This window comes from Rattus norvegicus, chromosome 1 (assembly GCF_036323735.1).
Source record: "Rattus norvegicus strain BN/NHsdMcwi chromosome 1, GRCr8, whole genome shotgun sequence".
NCBI classification, from domain to species: Eukaryota; Metazoa; Chordata; class Mammalia; order Rodentia; family Muridae; genus Rattus; species Rattus norvegicus.
The window spans coordinates 72,315,852-72,336,103 of NC_086019.1; the positions used below are offsets into that span (position 1 = coordinate 72,315,852).

A 20,252-nucleotide genomic window follows, 5' to 3' on the forward strand; every position below is an offset into this window, starting at 1 on the left:
TGATTTAAAGTGTTCACATAAACAGATTTTTTTTGGGTAGAAGTGGGACCAAATTCCCACAAAGTGGAATCTTTCCAGGGACCTTAATTTCCACAAACATGTGATGTCAGCCCTCAAGTTACACCATTGTCATATATATATATATATATATATATATATATATATATATATATATGTATATCAAAGAAGTTTATCAAATGTACTGTGGATATCAAATGAATCTCCTCACGAGAGAGATGGTCAAAGATTCTTCAGGGATGAGGAAACACCTGTAGAAAAGGAAACATGAATACAGGTATAGCATCTTCTTGTCCAGTGTAGAAGATGAGGATAATTGCTACCTGTTTGCTGATCTGTGCAGCAATTAACTATCAATACTGCCCGGGCTCAGAGCAGGAAAAAATATGCTCACCTTAATTTTGCTCTTATTTCTCCTGAACATTCCACTTCTTGTGGCTAGTTTTATTTATCCCAGGTGCTTTTGGAGTATGAAGAAGAATGAATACCAGGATAGAAACCTGGGAACTAGTTGTATGTTCTTTATTTTACCAGTGCAAAAGCCTGTGGAAAAAGAGTATTTCAGTCATATTTCAAATATACAGTAAGTACTTGGTATTTTCCATATAAATGACATCAATAATATTTCCTTAGACTGCAGAAGGTGAGGAGAAACGCAATACCAAAGATATTTTATACATGTTATCAACTTGCAAACAAGAAAGGACTAAAAATTGCTTTAGAGATGTAATGCTCTTTAAATTGACCTGTGGTATGTTTTGGCCAACAGCCTTCCCACATACAGGGATCAAAACTGGGCAATAAAAAGACTCCAATCATTATTTACCCTATATCCTTCCCTAAACAGTTTCAATAGCATAGATGGCAATGGTTCCTTAAAAAAGAAAACAGTATCAAATTTTTGTGAGTTTATCCTACATTTATTTAGAAAAATGGTCATACAGTCCTCTTTTCAGAGTATAGTTTCTAGTGCATATTCTAGAGGCACTTAAGTTGAACACACCCGTAGGTGTGAAGAGCTTTCATACAGATTTCAGATACTTTTTTAAATTTTCTCCATTTGGTCCCTATTTATGAACTAAAGCTGCATCAAGAATTGATGTAAGAAATCTATTTTCTGAGAACTTCATATTTTGATCTGTATAACTTCACTGGGTTTTATGTCTTACAAAGTCTAGTTCTCTCTATAAAAAAGAGGAAATGTACTGATTATAAAGAACATGTTTGCAATCTTTGAAAAGTGACATATTACTAGTAGTAGTGACTAGTTACTTCCCTTATCACTTTCCTAGGTGACAATTTGACGTACTATAGTTGGCAATACTATAAAATAAGGATATAGAGGTTGCATATTAGAACATATTTGCTTTAATATTTTTACCTCATTATTATTTCTACCTCTCTGTTATTAAAACAGAAAATTTTAATATTTAGCACCTATGTCTTTTTTTAGTAATTTTACAAAGTATAGTTGCATATTTTAGCAGTGTGGGCACTATCTCCATTTTGATTTTGTGGACTTCTGAGTTTTTTCAGACAAAGTACTTCATACCACAAAGTCACTCTAATGACTCAATTACTGTATGTTTCTTAATGTTTAATATGTAGGAGTTAGTGTTTGATTTTCACAAGTACTATTCTCAAACTTCTGTAGTATGTTACTAAAATTTTTAAAGATACTTTTCTGTGTATTTATAATCAATATTTTAAAGGGCTAGTTTTTAATATAAAAAAAACACCACAGATGTACATTTTCTAACAGGAACACATATATTTAGCTGTTAATGAAAAGTACTAAAGAAGTAATATATTTAATGTTGATTAATCAGATGTTTTAAATAATTCTGACACGAGTTACTATGCTTTGAAAAACATAAACAAAACAGTATAACTCCATTGCAACTACATTTTAGAAAAAAAGAGCATTTAAGATAAGGATGATTATGTGGGGATATAATAAATGTATTTCCTCCTAATGAAAATGAATTTTAGCTACGTGAGTCAAGTATTGCCTCAAAAGACTGCTGTGAACTCAATGGTCATTCTGTTACTGCCTTTGCCAATATAGGAATTTTCATAAATATACCATATACTCAACGGCTCACATATACCATGTATTTTTCATATTTCTCACTAATTTCAGAAGAATATGTGACCATTTTTTCAATTTGGTCAAAGTGAAGTGTGACTTATTTATCTTATTAGCAAATATTCTAAAACAAGAGAAGCAAAAACTATCTCTGTGAGAACATGAGAGTTGTACATCTCACTTATGGAAGATCACCTCCCATAAACATTTCAAGGCTTTATGAGCTTCCAGCTTCTATAGTTATGTCAAACACACTACACGGGTCCCTTCAATCTTTCAGGGTAAAGGCAATAAAATCCAGTACAGGATTGTCCTTCTGTTGACTGCAAATGAAATCTGTAAATTCCTGTCCTTATAAACACTGTAACCTTTTACAGAACACCTACTGAAAACCAAAAGTATCCTCTCGCCTTGGCTTTTTCCATGAATGAAATCAACAACAACCCTGATCTTTTGCCAAATATGTCTTTAGCATTTAAGTTCACAGAATACGGATGTTTTTTGGAATCCCAATACAAACGTCTCTTTCATTTTTCTTTACAAAATCATGAAATTCTCCCTAATTTTATCTGTACAGAAGACATCAAGTGTGGAATGGTACTTACCGGACTAAATTTGGTAACAACTATGACACTTCATATAATCCTAAACAATTTCATCTTTCAGCAGGTATGTATGTATATGCATGCATGCGTGCATGCTTGCGTGCATATGTGTGTGTGTGGATGTGTACCTGTGTCTGTATTAGGGACATGGTGGAAATTCATGAAATCAGATATATCTAGTTGCCATCATGACCATATTTGGCCGGAGCCAATCTATGAAGTTCAAGGGTACTTTTCAGAGTCTAGTAGGGATTTCTTCATGTCCTCATGTGAAATTGAGATGAGGGAAGAGGTAGATAGCAGAGATTTCTAGAACTCTACAAAAATGTGATTATAATTCTTCAGGATTTCATTCTACCTCATGATACTTTCCTGTCTTCTAGTTCCCTCAGTTTACTTATGGACACTTTCATCCTGTTCTGTGTGATCATAAAAATTTTCCTCATCTATATCAGATGGCCTCTGATGATACATCGCTAGCCCTTGCTCTCCTCTCTTTCATAATTCATTTCAGTTGGAACTGGATAGGGTTGGCCATCTCAGACAATGATCAAGGCATACATTTTCTCTCTTATTTGAGAAGAGAGATGGAAAAAAAATACAGTCTGCTTTGCCTTTGTCAACATTATTCCAGTCAATATGAATTTATACATGTCAAGAGCTGAAGTGTATTACAGCCAAATTATGACATCATCCGCAAATGTTGTTGTCATTTATGGTGATACAGGGAATACGTTAGCTGTGAGCTTTAGAATGTGGGAATCTCTAGGTATACAGAGACTATGGGTCACCACCTCACAGTGGGATGTCACTCCTTTTAAGAAAGACTTCACATTTGATAATGGATATGGAACTTTTGGCTTTGGACACCGCCACAGTGAGATTTCTGGTTTTAAATATTTTGTTCAGACCTTGAACCCTTTCAAATACTCAGATGAATATTTGGTAAAGCTGGAATGGATGTATGTTAATTGTAAGATCTTAGAATATAACTGTAAGTCACTGAAGAACTGCTCCTTTAATCACTCACTGGAATGGCTAATGACACATACTTTTGACATGGCCATTATTGAAGGGAGTTATGAAATATACAATGCTGTGTATGCTTTTGCCCATGCACTCCATGAGATGACTTTTCAAAATGTTGATAATCTCCTTGACAATTATAAAGAACAAAATTATTACTGCAAGAAGGTAGTACTTCTTCCATTATATGATGTTTCATGTTATCAATATCTTTAAGACTCTCTTAGATGCCTAAACCAAATGTACTAGAATATATGTTATAAAATAGAATGATTTATGAAAGCTGTTTGTGATCCTTTGCTAAATTGATCTTAGAGAATTGAAATTACAGGAACATTATACTTTTGTTTATCCCTTAGTTTTCACTGAGGTTTTTCACCTGCATACTCTGAATAAAGTTGCCTTTAAGATGAAACAAGAATGCATTTTCTTACATTAAAGAATATAGTATATTTTACAGTATGGTGCCTGTCTTTCAGGTGTATTCCTTTCTGAGCAAGACACAGTTCACAAATCCTGTTGGAGACAGAGTGAATATGAATCAAAGAAACAAACTGAAGGAAGAGTATGACATTTTCTACAATTGGAATTTTCCACAGGGACTTGGATTTAAAGTGAAAATAGGAATATTTAGTCCATACTTTCCAAAAGGTCAACAGCTACACTTATCTGAAAATATGATAGAGTGGTCCACGGGAAGTATACAGGTAGGTTATATCTAACTGTACTGATTTAAATTACACTGTTAAGAATGTGCATCCTACCTTCCTTGAATCTGGTAAAATGTAATGATTGTCATGCAAGAGACCAATTTCTACCCTCCTAAACTATGTTTCTTCATTTTGTTTTTTCAGATGAGTTTTTAATAATTCACTGAGAGTTTCTAACATGCATATCATGTAGTTGCATCATATCAGAACCTGTTTCTTGCCTTTACCATCAACATAAAATAGTTTTACAAAACAATTTGACATTATTTTCAGTAAAATGAGCAATATTCTATTAGTGCTACTTTTACTACCACATAGTGACTTCTAGTCTTATAATGAACCTCTTCAAAATATGCTTAAATCTCTGGCTCATTGTAAATTCGACATAATCAAGTCACCAATTTTTATTATGTAATTTTAAAGTCTGTTTACTAACTAGTCCTAAATTCCCAACACCTCCAGCTATCCATACATAAACATGCTATGACAAATTTATTTTATGAATTGTATCTTATTTTTCCTTGTTTATTTAAAACATGAATGTGGGTGTCATTTTAATGAATGTATATCTGTGCTACACCTTCATGTTTGGTATAGATGGATGACTGAAGAATATTCAAATCGCAGAGCATTTGCAAGAACTAAATACTACTCAGTGGTGGTTAGAAATCAAGTTTGGGTCCTCTACACTGGTAACAATTGTTTTAAAGAGCTAAGACATGTTTATAGCCCTTATTCATACCTTGTGAAAGATAAAGGTGACTAAAGTAAAATTTTCAGCTTCATTAATTCTGGCATAAATCATTCAAACAAACAAGGACATGCATATTTTCCTTCTCAATATGGGGAGGAATTGGTAATAATGAAGTCTGCTTTTGAGGAAATTTTAAACTTAAATATGTCATATACATACTACATATAGTATAGGGATAAATTCTGTTGTGCTTGATTTTAATGTGTAATATTGAAAAAGCCCCAAACAAAGTTGGTTAAAGTCTTCATGATTGAAATGAAGTGATTTTCAGTTTGCTCATACTGTACAAAATTTATTGTTGATGTTTTTCCCAATGCAATTAAGAATATCATTCTTAGGAAAAAGAATATAAAAGGGTAAAGTATAGTTACAGAGCTAGATATACATAAAAAAGAAAGCATTAAAATCTCTTGTGTTTTCCACCAGGACCTACTTGTGTCTTACTAACACATTCAGTGAAAAACTATAGATTTTTTTTTTAAATCCAACCAGTGTTCTATTCATATATATCATAATCCCAGTGTGGAATCTAGTAAATAAAACTGAAAAACATCAGGGAAATATGATTCAAAACTTAGACACACAGACCTAAGTTAGAATATAGTCAAGGTTATACTAAACAAAGAATCAAAAATGATTATAAGAATGTTAAAAAAATCAAGGAATGAAGTAACCACCTCTTAGAGAATACAATGAAAATATCAAAATTTAATTAAACACTGTATGAATGTATGACAAAGAACATCCAGAGAGTTATAAAGTAATGAGCAAATTTCAAACTAAAATATGAAATGGAAAAACAAAATAAAACCAAAAAATTCCTTAGTGAAAAGACACACAAAAAATGAACACTCCATGTTGAAGATAGCACGACAATACATGAGGACAAGGCATAAGAATTAGAAACCTTGGGGCTGGGGATTTAGCTCAGTGGTAGAGCACTTACCTAGGAAGCGCAAGGCCCTGGGTTCGGTCCCCAGCTCCGAAAAAAAAAAGAACCAAAAAAAAAAAAAGAAACCTCAAAAGATAACACAGATAAAACAAGGAAAAACAAAAATCACAGTGACTAAGGGAGCATGATTAAAAGATCAAATGTAAAACCTAAGGGAACAATACAAGGAAGGAAACACTGTAGGTAGCAATAGTAAATTTATTGTATTGTAGCCCTACCTTTTCAAACTAATATGGGGTATGTGGATACCTATCCAGTAGCAGCATTTAAATAGTAAACAATCAAAGTTAAAAATTAAATATTTCATGACATATTTAACTTTTTTTGTAGAACAAAAGGAGGATGTGAAAGCAGCAAGAGAGAACTCCATAGGAATTCCCTCCCTGGATGACAGGACAACAGGTTCAACCAGGAAAACTCATTTTTAAATGAAAGTAGTTAATGAATTCATTCATTTATTATCTTTATATCTGGACACCAATTTACACTGCCTGCTCTACTCCTACTTCTAGTCCTTCTCCTATTCTTCCCTTCTTTTCCATCCAATATTCCTTCCTTCTTCAGAAAAGGGGAGCCCACTGTCATACATCAATTTACTTTGGCATATCATATTGCACAACAACTAGGCAGTTTCATGTTCCCCTAATGGGACCAGGGGAGGTAGCAGAGAAGGTGGTAAGATTCACAAGGGCTCAACCCTTTGTCTTCATATTGTTTCCTCTGGGTATTTTTGTTTCCCCTTCTCAGAAGGTTTGAAGCATCAACACTTTGGTCTTCCTTCTCCTTGAGTTCATTTGGTTTTTAAATTGTATCTTGGGTATTGCTAGCTTGACCTTTTGGGCTTATATTTGCTTATCAATGAGTGCATACCAAAGGACATCCAGAAACTGCCCCACCTGGGGGAATCCATCACATATACACACCAAACACAGACATTATTGCGGATGACAAGAAGTGCATGCTGACAGGAGTCTGATACAACTGTCTCCTGAGAGGCTGTACCACAGCCTGAAATATAAGGTGAATATAAGGTGGAAGCTCACAGGCAACCATTGAATTGAGAATGGGGTCCCCAGTGAACTAGTCAAAGAAAGGAATGAAGTAGCTGAAAGGGTTTGCAACCCCATAAGAAGAACAATAATAACAACCAAACATCCCAGAGCTTCCAGGGACTAAGCTACCATCCCAAGAATACACACCAACAGACCTATGGCTCCATCTGCATGCATAGCAGAGGATGACCTTGTTGGGCTTTGGTGGGAGAAGAGACCCTTGGTCCAGTCAAGGCTCAAGGCACCAGTGTAGGGTAATGTCATGGCTAGCAGGTGGGAGTGGGTGGTGTCAGTAAAGGAGCACTCCCACAGAAGGAGGAAAAGAATGGATGGAATAGCAGGTTTCTGGAGGGGAAATTGGGAAAGGGGATAATATTTAAAATGTAAATTAACAATCCTATAAAAGACAAAATGTAAAAGAAAAAAATCACAAGGGCAGACAACAAAATCAGACAGAGGACCTGCTACTGCTTTTAGGTGCCCCCATGTAATGACCAAGCTTCACAAGTTTACACATGTTTAGAGGATGTAGTTTAGTCCTGTGAATTTTTGTGGTATGTGGTTCAGACTCTTGTGACTTTGAGTTCCAGGTCATTTGATATGTAGGATTTCTTGTATCCTTGATCCCTCTTGCTCTTACAGTTCTTTGTCCTCTTATCCAAGATGCCCCAAACTTTGCCTATTTTGGGGGCGTTGATTTCTGAATTGGTTTCATCAATGGATGATTGAATTCTCTCATATGATTATTATGCTAGATTCTTGCCGGCAAATATTTCAGAAATTTTTTTTCCCCAGCATCAGGCGTGAGCTTTCTCTCTTGGCAACATTTTCAAGCTATGCCAGTCATTGGTTAGTTATCTCCTCATCCTCTGCGGTCTTTATTCCTGCACATCTTTAGGCAGGGTAAATGTAGGTTAATGAAATTTTGGTTACGATGTTGTCTCAATCCCAACATTGAAAACCTTCTTGGTTTTTGGAGATGGCCATCACAGACTCCATATCCCATTTTTCTAGGAGGGTTAGCCATGGTTATCCTCATAAATTTCTGGGAGTTTCTATTGCTCTAATATTCTAGCTTGACTCAGAGTTGTCACCCCCATTTTTGTGCTCTCTCCAAACAACCTGTTTATTAGTCCTCCCCTTTTCTCATCCCATCACACTCCCATTCAGTCACCAAACCAAGTCAGGCACAATGTCTACTCTATTTCCCCTTCTCAGGGAGATATATGTGTCCCACCTTGTGCCATCCTTGTTACTTAGCTGCTTAAGTTTTGTACAATGTAGCATACCATGGATATTTTTAAAGGAGGAGAATTTTAAAATATATATTTAAGACATTTAGAGACATAGCTGCCAACTCAGTTACTATATCCAGTGAATTTATTCCTTATAATAAAAGGAGATAAAATAATTTTCAGGATGAACACAATTACAAAAATCATAACTAAACAATGAGCACTATGAAAGTCATTAGAAGAACTCTATCATATTTAAAACTAAGATGAACACAAGAGAACAAAGTAATGTATAAACACCACTCAAGTGACAGAAAAAACACTTTCAAAATATTCAATATTGAAATAACAACTAAAATATAATATACAGAATATTTTTAGTGATATTTGAATGTTTGTAGTCACCTGTAATCAAAAATCATAAAAAATGAGTAGTTTATTTTTAAAATTAATTTTTATTGATTCATTCAAAATTTCAAATCAAGCACTGTGATCATATTAAATTTCCAGGTGTCTCATTTTGCTTCTCCATGATAGGACCGCACAAATTTTTTTTAAAAAAATTATGGTTAAAAGTCCAATTTTCTGTTATTTACCCACTCACAGAATGCGAAGGTTTGTATATTCTTCACCCATGGATTGGCACTATTTGGAATAGTGGCCTTGTTGGAGTAGCTGTGTCACGTTGGGTATGGGTTTTAAGAACTTCATCTTCCTGCCTTTATCTTTTGTGGACATTCCTGAATCTTGATTAAGATCTTCCAACATCTGCTAGCAGGATATATCTCTTTTTCCTTTAGATGCCAACCTCTGTGTGCAGTGCCGATTGTGGTCCTGGATTTAGAAAAGCCTGGAAGAATGGAATGCCAGCCTGTTGTTTTGACTGCAGTCCCTGCCCAGAAAATGAAATTTCTAATGAGACAAGTGAGTATTTCCTGCAGGGATAAGATCTTCAAATGGATTATTAACTTGCACCCATATAGGAAATGCTGAAGTGTTCTAAAATAGAATGGTAAAAATATGTATCACTTTCCCAAGTTAGTCATTATATGAATACAATAACTGAAACTATCTTTACTAGGACCAAAGTAAAACTTGTCATATGTCTTTGAAACATCAAAAATTTGTAGTAGATGACATATTCTCAAATAAACAGTTTTAATAAGAAAACTTAATATTAGTGTGTTCTTGATAAGATCTTTTCTTGTGATTAATTTTCTCTAAAAATATATGTATTTCAAGAATCTTTAAAACATTTACATTATATTGTCTTGATGTATGTACACTTACATAAGTTTATGAACAACTATCAACTACAGAAGGACATGGAATACAGAATAAGGCATGTGGGTAGTGGGAATTAAATCAAAGTCCTTTGTAAGACTAATGAACATGTATATCATAATTTGTAAATTTTTTGTAAACTGTTAAGAATAAGATAGGAGATTTGTATAATAATGACACAATTTGATGAAACAAATCCATTTATTTTAAAAAAAATTTTGACAGAAACTTATGTCTTTATTATAGTAGAAACTTTTTTTTTTTTTGGAGCTGGGGACCAAATCCAGGCCCTTGCATTTGCTAGGCAAGCACTCTACAACTGAGCTAAATCCCCAACCCCATAGTAGAAACTTTTAAAAAAATGTTTAATGTTATTTGAATGTAGAAAAGTGAGAATCACTGTTTACACATATGTGTAAATATTAGGAGTTCTCTATTCCTTATTAGTATACACAGCACCTAGGTAATATTTTCCACAGTAGAATGCATTAAAATGGTTTTGTCCTGAAAGGAATTAGCCACAATTTTTCACATAGTATTGGAACATGCATAGCCCATATTAGCCAAATAACTATTTATTCAGAATTTACTAAATTTAATTGACAGCCATGCATTTATCCCCTTTTTCAGTGTGTCAACTTATATAATTGAATAGAAATCCTTAAAGTATTTTATGGACACTAAGATGGCTTAGCAATTAAATCCTTTCCCACTAATTATCATGATGTCAGTTTATTCCCCAATAGGAGGTAACCAACCATTTCTTTTCTGATATTCATGCAGTTCTGCACATAACATACGCATAAGTAATTCAACAAGGATATTTGAATACTCCTGACATTGGTGCTGGGAACAAACCAAAAATACTCTCTAAGATTAACACATTCTCTTCACAGCCAAGCTAAATTCCTATACCCTGAAACAAATTAAATACTGGCAGACAACTAAAGCATTATTCCATATAAAGGACTTCAAATCTTGAAAAAAATATTATCCCTTATTGCAATGATATAATCATTCAGTCAAATTGCAATCAGATTTTGTAAACATAGCAAGGTGGGATTTTGTAAACATAGAGTACATCTTACCTTCAGTGATAGGGTTACAACATTTTATGATAAAGTCTCATAAATATTGTATTACTACAGTCAAAATGAGACAAAAGTAGATATGATTTATTTATTTTTGTTGGTACAAAAATTGATATCATGTAAACGTCAGTTCTTATTCTCAATCTAATAGTTGACCTTCAAAATCCCAATTACTCTCAGGTTCATGAGAACATTTCTTATTTTTACATATGAACACACTTAAAAATATACACACCCATGATAAATGATCACAACAATATAGCAAAGTAGACAAAAACGTTTGTAGCTTTTGTTCTCCATAATAATAATAAACATTTAGTACTGAAATCAATTATGTTATTGCCCTTAACTGATCTTCAATGTATTCTCAGCTACCAAATTCACATATTGAAACACTTCTATGTACTTAAATGAAATATCCTGACAGTAAAATTGTTGAAGTTGCACTAATAGCTTCATTTCTCCATCAGATGTGGAATTGTGTGTCCAGTGTCCAGAGGACCAATATGCTAACCAAGAGCAGAATCACTGCATTCACAAAGCTCGTATCTTTCTCTCTTATGATGAACCCTTGGGGATGGCTCTTTCCTTAATGGCCTTATGCCTCGCTGCACTCACAGTTGTGGTTCTTGGAGTCTTTGTGAAACATCACAGAACTCCCATAGTTAAGGCCAATAACTGTACTCTCACCTACATCTTGCTCATCGCACTCATCTTTTGTTTCCTCTGCCCCTTGTTCTTCATTGGCCAACCAAACTCAGCTACCTGCATCCTTCAGCAAATCACATTTGGAGTTGTGTTCACTGTGGCTATTTCTACTGTGCTGGCCAAAACAACCACTGTCATTCTGGCTTTCAGAGTCACAGCCCCTCATAGAATGATGAAGTACTTTCTTGTTTCAAGGGCATCTAACTACATCATTCCCATTTGTACTCTCATTCAAATTATTGTATGTGCCATCTGGCTAGGAGCTTCTCCTCCTTCTGTTGATATTGATGCACAGTCTGAGCATGGTCACATCATCATTGTTTGCAACAAGGGTTCAGTCACTGCTTTTTACTGTGTCCTGGGATACCTGGCCTGCCTGGCCTTTGTGAGCTTCACCCTGGCTTTCCTTTCCAGAAACCTGCTTGTCACCTTCAATGAAGCCAAGTCCATGACATTCAGCATGCTGGTGTTCTGCAGTGTCTGGGTCACTTTCCTACCTGTTTACCATAGCACCAAAGGCAAGGTCATGGTGGCTGTGGAGATCTTTTCCACCTTGGCTTCTAGTGCAGGAGTGTTGGGATGCATTTTTGCTCCAAAATGCTACACAATACTGTTTAGACCAGACAGAAATTCTCTTCAAATGATCAGGGAGAAGTCATCTTCTCATACTCATATTTTATAAAGTCTGACTGACACAGGCATTGTTGGCTCATAATCACCAAATATTCGATTCCATTGCCATATCTGTTTTTAGAATGACTGTCACTGTTCACTTTGATGATATTGTGTAGCAAGATCATGTCTACTGAGGACTACCTTATCTCCTATAATCTTCCACCATTTTCTACATCAATCCTACTCTTTTAGAGAAAGAGATAATAGAATTTTGAAACATTCTCAGAATTAGAGTTCTTCTAGGAACAGAGAAGAGAGAGAATTATTTTTTCAACAGGTTGATAGAATATATCAGGAGAGGGGTTGAAGTCACAACAATATAAATAAAGCCCTGATCTTGTATAGGAACTGATGAATACTCAATCCCACCAACTAACATTAACAACCACCTGTAACAAATGTTACAAAGTATCAGATGGTTTCTTCTTGTCTCCAAATTTGCCTGAACTTACTTATGCACATAATGAGACAGACACACACACACACACACACACACACACACACACACACTCACACACGTACACTCACATGCACAAGCAAGTGCATGCATGCAAACACACACAGAATACTTGAAGCAAAGGCAAGGTCCAGCCACTTGAAACATACAAATGTGTACATATAGACGGACACAGACAAACACACACATATCCACATGTTAAATGGCTGGAGCAATGCTTCAGCCAGCAGGCTCCAAGTTTTTCACATATGTGCAAATATGCATGTAAATAAATATTCACATATACACATATTCACATGTACTGGTGGGTGGGTGGAATAAAGTTCCAAAAAGCAGGCCCCAGGAATTTTACACATAATGTACAGACATATATAAACAAAATTGGTGGAAGAAGCAAGCTCCAACATACTCAGGGAAGCGTTGCATATAGATTTGATGGATGGAACAAAGTTCCAACAAATTCTCACATGAACTTTATATATGTATATACATGAAAGACAGCCTGGTTCCCAGTTGATCAGAGGTTTGAAAGCCCAGTGACCCTAAAGAAGATGGTAGCCATTTTGCCTGATTCCCAGTAAACCAGGTCAGTCACTAGCCACAGCCCTCCATAGAATTTTGTCCATCAGTCACTTAAGCCCAACACCCTCCACAGATTAAAGGAAGTGACTACAGGTCACAGAGACTCAGAACACATTTCCATTATGTGACATAGTCAAAGACTTGGAAATTTAGCCAATAAACTTTCCTTCCCAGAAACTCCTCCCTGCAGGCCAACCTTGAAAAGAGGGGTATGGTTTTACTCATCTGCTTTCAGCCATGACAATAAATGCCTTAAAACAATGGACTCTTTCTTTTCATTGGGATCCACCCTGGGGAGGCACAGAGAAGGCCTTGGTCTACAAAGCCACTGGCTTATCTCGCTTAGAAGTCCTTCCTGCACTGCCAGTCTTCCCTACCACCCAGCCTACAGCCCTCCACAGTGCTGCCTTGAAGCCAACACCTCTCCCCCATAGGACCAACCAGAGTGCTATCCCTCTTTTACCCCTTGGCCCTGGGCTAGATCCAGTTTGTGGACTTCCACTCTGTTCTCAGTAATTCTAAGGCATTCAGTATGAGAACCTGAGGGTCCCAACCTCCTTGTAGGCCCAGGGACTCTGAGCCAGCTGCACCTGTGTCCTCTGCCACAGACCATGCTTCCCCACCTCAGGAGCTGTGTCCCGGGGCTGCCCTACGTCCCTCATGAAAAAACACTATGTACCCAATACCTTGACAGTAAGTAATATTACATAATACAGGTAAGGTAAAGAAAGAACTTGTTATTGATTAACAAGATACAAACAAGAGAAACAAGAAAAGTATTTCAGCAAGTTTCTCTTTCTTGCAAACAGCAATCTGAGGTTTAAAAAAGGAAGAAATCTGTGCTCGCTTCGGCAGCACATATACTAAAAAAAGGAAGAAATCTTTATTTTTCTGATATTATTTTTATTGGAAATATTTTATTTATGTTTCAAAAATTATCCTCTTTGCCAGTTTCCCATCTATAAACTCCCGATCCCAACCCTTTTCCTGAATCTTCTATGAGGGTGTTCCCCTACTCACCTACACATTCCTGCCTGCCTGCACTGACATTCCCCTACACTGGAGTATCCAGTCTTGGTAGGACCAGGGGCTTCTCCTGCCATTGGTGTCCATCAAGGCCATCCTTGACTCCATATGCAGCTGGATCCATGGGTCTGTCCATGTGTACTCTTTGGATAGTGTGTTTAGTCTCTGGGAGTTCTGGTTGGCTGATATTGTTCTTCTTATGGGGTTGAAAACCCCTTCAGCTCCTTCAATCATTTCTGTAATTCTTCCACTGAGGACCTGTGGGGCTCTGGTGCTGGAACGGTTCAGCTAGGTGCATGAGTTCCAGCAAGAGGGAGAGAACTCAGGCAGGTAGAGGGACCAGCTTTTGCTTCCTCCACTGCTGGTTCTGTTTCTGCCATTGAAGCTTCATTTTGGTTGCTCACAATGGGCAGAGCTGGGGAGGGGTGGAGGGGAGCTTCTGGCAGTGATGATTTCAGGAGAGCAGATCTCTTCCCCAGGCAGGGATATTACAGCTCTTATGAAAGAATGTCTCAGAAGGTGGAATAATCCTTGTACCCTTTTAATTTTGAACAGGATTCCTAAATGCTTTTTTTTTGTTTGTTTTGATTTTTGTTTTTGTTTTTTTTTCTGTTTTTTTTTGTTTGTTTGTTTGTTTTCTTGGATGGGTCAGTATCTGATAGCAGGTACTACCTATTGGTTTGGCCTGAGAGCTTAGGAAGACCTCATCTACATATTCAGGGCTGTGGTCCTCTTTCTTTGACTGAACTGTCTTGAGCCGACTTGACCAATGGTCATGTCTTCACCTGTGGAGGAGGGGTTTAGGGTGTTGTCCTCTATGACTGATCTGTCTTGAGCCTAGGTAACCTGTCATCACCTTTGGAAGAGAGGCTTGGGGCATTGCTCTATGTGACTGGTGTCTCTCAAACCTCTCTACAGGGGTTTGTGGAGAGCTGTAGCTAGTGATGTCTTGAATAGAGGCTAGGAATGTGCCTGCCATCCCTATTAGGGTTTCCCGGGATTCAAAATCTCTCAACCAAGAATAAGGGTACTTTTCACAGGGACCCTATTTTTAGTTCAGTGGTTGACTGAGAGCAACTGCCTCTGTATTTGTCATGCTCTGGCAGAGCCTCTCAGGAAACAACTATGTCAGATTCTTGTCAGCATGCACTTCTTGATATAAGCAATAATATTTGGGTTTGGTGGCTGTATGTGCATGGGCTCGATCCCCAAATGGGGAAGTCTCTGGATGGCTATCCTTCAGTCTCTGTTCCAAACTTTGTCTTCGTTTTTCCTTCTATCCTCCTATGAACATTGTTGTTCCCCCTTCTAAGAAGGATTGAAGCATCTGCATTTTGTTCATTCTTTTTGAGCTTCATGTGGTCTGTGGATTGTACTTTGGGTTTTTTGAGCTTTTGGGCTCATATCCACTTATCAGTGAGTCCATCTAATGTGTGTTTTTCTGGTGATAGGGTTACCTCACTCACACTGATATTTTCTAATTCCATCCATTTGCCTGTGAATTTCATGAAACCGTTGTTTGGAATAGTTGAGTGGAATTCCATTGTTGAAATGTGCCACATTTTCTGTATCCATCTGCTGTTGAAGTACATCTAGGCTCTGTTCAGCTTTGGGCTATTATATATATAAGGCTGCTATGAACATAGTGGAATATGTATGCTTGTTATATGTTGGGGCATCTTTGGGTATACGTCCAGGAGTGGAATAGGTGGGTCCTCATGTAGTACTATGTCTATTTTCTGAGGAACCTCCAGACTGGTTTTCAGATTTGTTGTACCAGCTTTTAATCCCACAAACAATGGAAGAGTGTTCCTCTTTTTCCACATCTTCACCAGGATCTATTGTCACCTGAGTTTTTGGTCTTAGCCATTGTGACTGTTGTGAGGTGGAATCTCAGTGTTGTTTTGATTTGCATTTTCCTGATGACTAAGGATGTTGAACATTTGTTAGGTACTTCTCTGCCATTATATATTCCTCAGGTGAGAATTTTTTCTTTAGCTCTGTACCGCAGTTTTAATAGGGTTGTTTGATACTCGGGAGTGTAATATCTTGAGTATTTTGTATATATCGGATATTAGTCCTCTATGGAATGTACGTTTGGTAAAGATCTTTTCTCAATCCATAGAAATTATTATAATACTTATCTATAAATAACCTTTTTCCCTGTGGTCAGAAATTATAGTCTTTATGTGTTATAGAGTATTTTTCATATAGGTTTTAAAACTATTAGTTCCATTTAAATGTATTCTTATAATTTTAAGCTTTTTAAATCTTTTGTTTATTTATTTTTACACTTCTGATTTTATTCCCCTCCCAGTCCACCTCCCCTGGCTGTTCTACATCCCATACCTCCTCCCTGAACTCCCCAGTCTCCAAAAGGATGTCTGTACCACACTGACACCACCAGACCTCTAAACTTCCTGGGGCCTCCAGTCTCTTGAGGGTTAGGTGTATCTTCTCTAACTAAACCCATAAATGGAGTGCTCTGCTGTATAAGTGTTAACGGCCTGATCTCTGCTAGTGTAATCTGCCTTGTTGGTGATCCAGTGTCTGAGAGGTCTCTGGAGTCCAGTTTAATTGAGACTGCTCACTGAGACAGGGTTGACGAACTTCTCAGCTTCTACCAGCTTTTCCCTAAGTCAACAACAGGGGTTGGTAGCTTATGTGCACCCAAACAGTGAACCTTATAGGAATCTTAAAAGAATCACAGATCTATACTTCTCTATAAAGTTCAATCACATTCACTTTCAGTTTACTAAATACATATATACTAATCAGAAATTCTTCTGAAATTATATTAGGAAGCTGTGGGAAATAATGAGTATAAGAAATCAATCATCACCAGTCTGCCTCAGTTAGAGTCACCTCAGGCAGTGCTGTCAATTTTTTTGTTCCCTGACCTTAAAGAGTCACTAGCTAAAGTAATCAAAGTATTTCTTATTTCTCCAAATGCGTTCTGAGGTTGATGGTCAGTACTGAAATTCTACATCTCTAAGTTCTTTCCTGGAATTGTGATTGAATCATTAATCTGCTCTAGCTGCAATAACTGGAAAAGATCATGTATTATTACTGTGAGTGCTAGAGATACAGCCTACTGAGGGGCTGAAAGATATACCCATTCAGTATTTAATCTTCTGTCTTAACGCCTATAATAAACCATTTGTTCCCTTTTAATGACTTTGGTTAACAATTTTCCCACGTCTTGGAATGTGCTCTGAGCTGTAGAATGTCTGGTTACTGTAGACAAGCAGTTAAACGGTGACTCATGGGAAACTAGCAGGGTTCTCATTGCAGTTTTGACTATCACATCAGACCTAATAGCAATCCCACTATAAAAGAGCTTAAATTGAAATAACTGTTATATTTTTAGGAATTTTTCGGATCATCATTATGTAAGAAGAAGTCATCTACAAGTCTATATAGCATCACTACAAAACAGTTTACCTTGAGAGATCTGCAGGTATCTGCTCAAAAGGGGTGGGCTAATATCTAGTGAGAACTCTATTAATAATAAATGGAAAAGCACACTAATAACAGGAAAATTTTCTAAAATGATTTACTCCTGGGCTCTGGCTATCAGAGCTTCTTTGTAATATTATCTAAATTGAAGTTACTTCAGTAAGATCAAGGGTTAATTATTACTTTGTCCTGTGATGGCTAATGACATAGAGACATAACCACAATGGTTTTCCTAATTGGTGGGCCATACTCCATGAGTTCAAAAGCTGTTCGTTGTTTCTCCTGCACTGGTTTGTGCATTTCTGGCCATCCAAACTCTCTGCATTTATCACATTACTGTTGAAATAAAACATTGGTCTTGATACTGCTGAATTAGACTCTTGATCTTAGAGCATAAGTCATTGGCTTTCTGTTCAGGAAATTTTCCTCAGTGCCCATGTGTTCGAGAATGTTCCCCACATTTTCTTCTATTAGTTTGAGCATATTTGGTTTGTTGTGGACATCCTTGACCACGTGGAGTTGAGCTTTGTACAGCATGATAATAATTTGCATTACTCTATATGCTGACCTCCAGTTCAACCAGGACACTTTGTTGCAAATGCTATCTTTTTCCCATTGGATGGTTTTAGCTTCTTTGTCAAAGATCAAGTGACCAGAGTTGTCTGGGATCATTGCTGGGTCTTCAATTCTATTCCACTAATCTATCTCCCAGTTTCTGCACCAATACCATACAGTTTTTATAACTATTGCTCTGTAATCCTGGTTGAGGTCAGGGATGGTGATTCTCCCAGGAGTTCTTCTATTGTTGAGGATAGTTTTAAATATACTGTGTTTTTTGTTATTCCAAATGAATTTGCAAATTGGTCGTTCTAACTCTATGAAGGATTGAGTAGGAATTTTGATAGGGATTGCACTAAATCTGTAGATTGCTTTTTTCAAAATGGCCATTTTAACTATAATAATCCTGCCAATCCATGAGAATGGGCATTCTTTCCATAGTCTGACATATTCTTCAATTTCTTTCTTCAAAGAGTTGAAGTTCTTGTCATACAGATCTTTCACTTGCTTGATTAAAGTCACACCAAGGTATTGTATATCATTTGAGATTATTTTGAGAGGTGTCATTTCCCTAATATCTTTCTCAGCCTGTTTATCCATTGAGTAGAGGAAGGCTAATGATCTGTTTGAGTTAATATTATACCCAGCCACTTTGCCTAAGTTGTTTATCAGACTTAAGTAGTTTTCCAGTGGATCTTTGGGGTCACTTAAGTATGCTTTCATATCATATGCAAATAGTGATATTTTGATTTCTTCCTTTCCAATATGTATCTTTTTGACCACCTTGGTTGTCTCATTGCTTTTTCTATGTCTTCAAGAACTATATTGAATAATTAGAGAGTGATTGGGCAGCCTGGTTTATTCCCTGATTTTAGTGTGATTGCTTCAAATTTCTCTCTGTTTAGTTTGATGATAGCTACTGAATTGCTGTATATAGCTGCTTTTACTATGTTCAGGTATGTGCTTTGAATTCCTCTTCTTTCCAGGACTTTTATCATGAAGGGGTGTTGGATTTTGTCAAATACTTTCTCTGAATCTAATGAAATGATCATGTGGTTTTTATCTTTGAGTTTGTTCATATAGTGCATTAGGTTGATGGATTTCCATATATTGAACCATCCCTGCATACCTGGGATGAAGCCTACTTGATCATGATGGATTATTATTTTGATGTGTTTTTTGATTCCTTTTGCAAAAATTTTATTGAGTATGTATGCATCAATATTCATAAGGCAATAGGTCTGCGGTTCTCTTTCTTTGTTGGGCCCTTGTGTGCCTTAGTTATAAGAGTACTTGGGGCTTCATAGAAGGAATTTTCTGGTTCTCCAGCTGTTTCTATTTTTTGGAATTATTGGACAGTATTGGCATGAGGTCATCTATGAAGGTCTGATAGAATTCTGCACTAAACCCCTCTGGTTCTTGGCTCTTTTTGGTGGTGAGACTTTTAAAAACTGCTTGTATTTCTTTAAGAGTTATGGGGTTGCTTAGATGACTTTACTGTTCCCGAACTAACTTTGGTACATTGTATTTGTCTACAAGATACTTCATTTTCTCCAGTTTTTCAAGCTTTTCTAGTAGGATTTTATGATTTTTTGAATTTCCTCAGATTCTGTTGATATGTATCTGCTTTCATTTCTGATGTTGTTAATTTGGAGAATACATATTTAGGGCTGAGAGTTCATTGTGCTGGATTTTCTTTTGATGAATATGAAGTGTTCTTCCTTCACTTTTTTGATGACTTTTGGTTGAAAGTTGATTTTATTCCATATTAGAATGGACACTCCAGCTTGGTTCTTTGGACCATTTGCTTGGAAAGTTGATTTCCAGCCTGGGTCCTCTTTCTGTATCCAGTTTGTTACTCTGTGTCTTTTTATTGGGGGAATGGAGTCTATTCGTGTTGAGAGATATTAAGGAATAGTGATTGTTGCTTCCTGGTATTTTTTTATTTAGAGAAAAATTATGTTTGTGTGC

At 36.5% G+C, this 20,252-nt stretch overlaps 1 protein-coding gene and 1 pseudogene across 1 annotated transcript in view; both read left to right on the forward strand.

Moving 5' to 3' along the window:
* Window positions 1–20,252, forward strand: part of Vom2r19 (vomeronasal 2 receptor 19) — a 132,884-nt gene that overhangs the window by 41,656 nt on the left and 70,976 nt on the right.
* Window positions 405–12,200, forward strand: Vom2r-ps36 (vomeronasal 2 receptor, pseudogene 36; annotated as a pseudogene).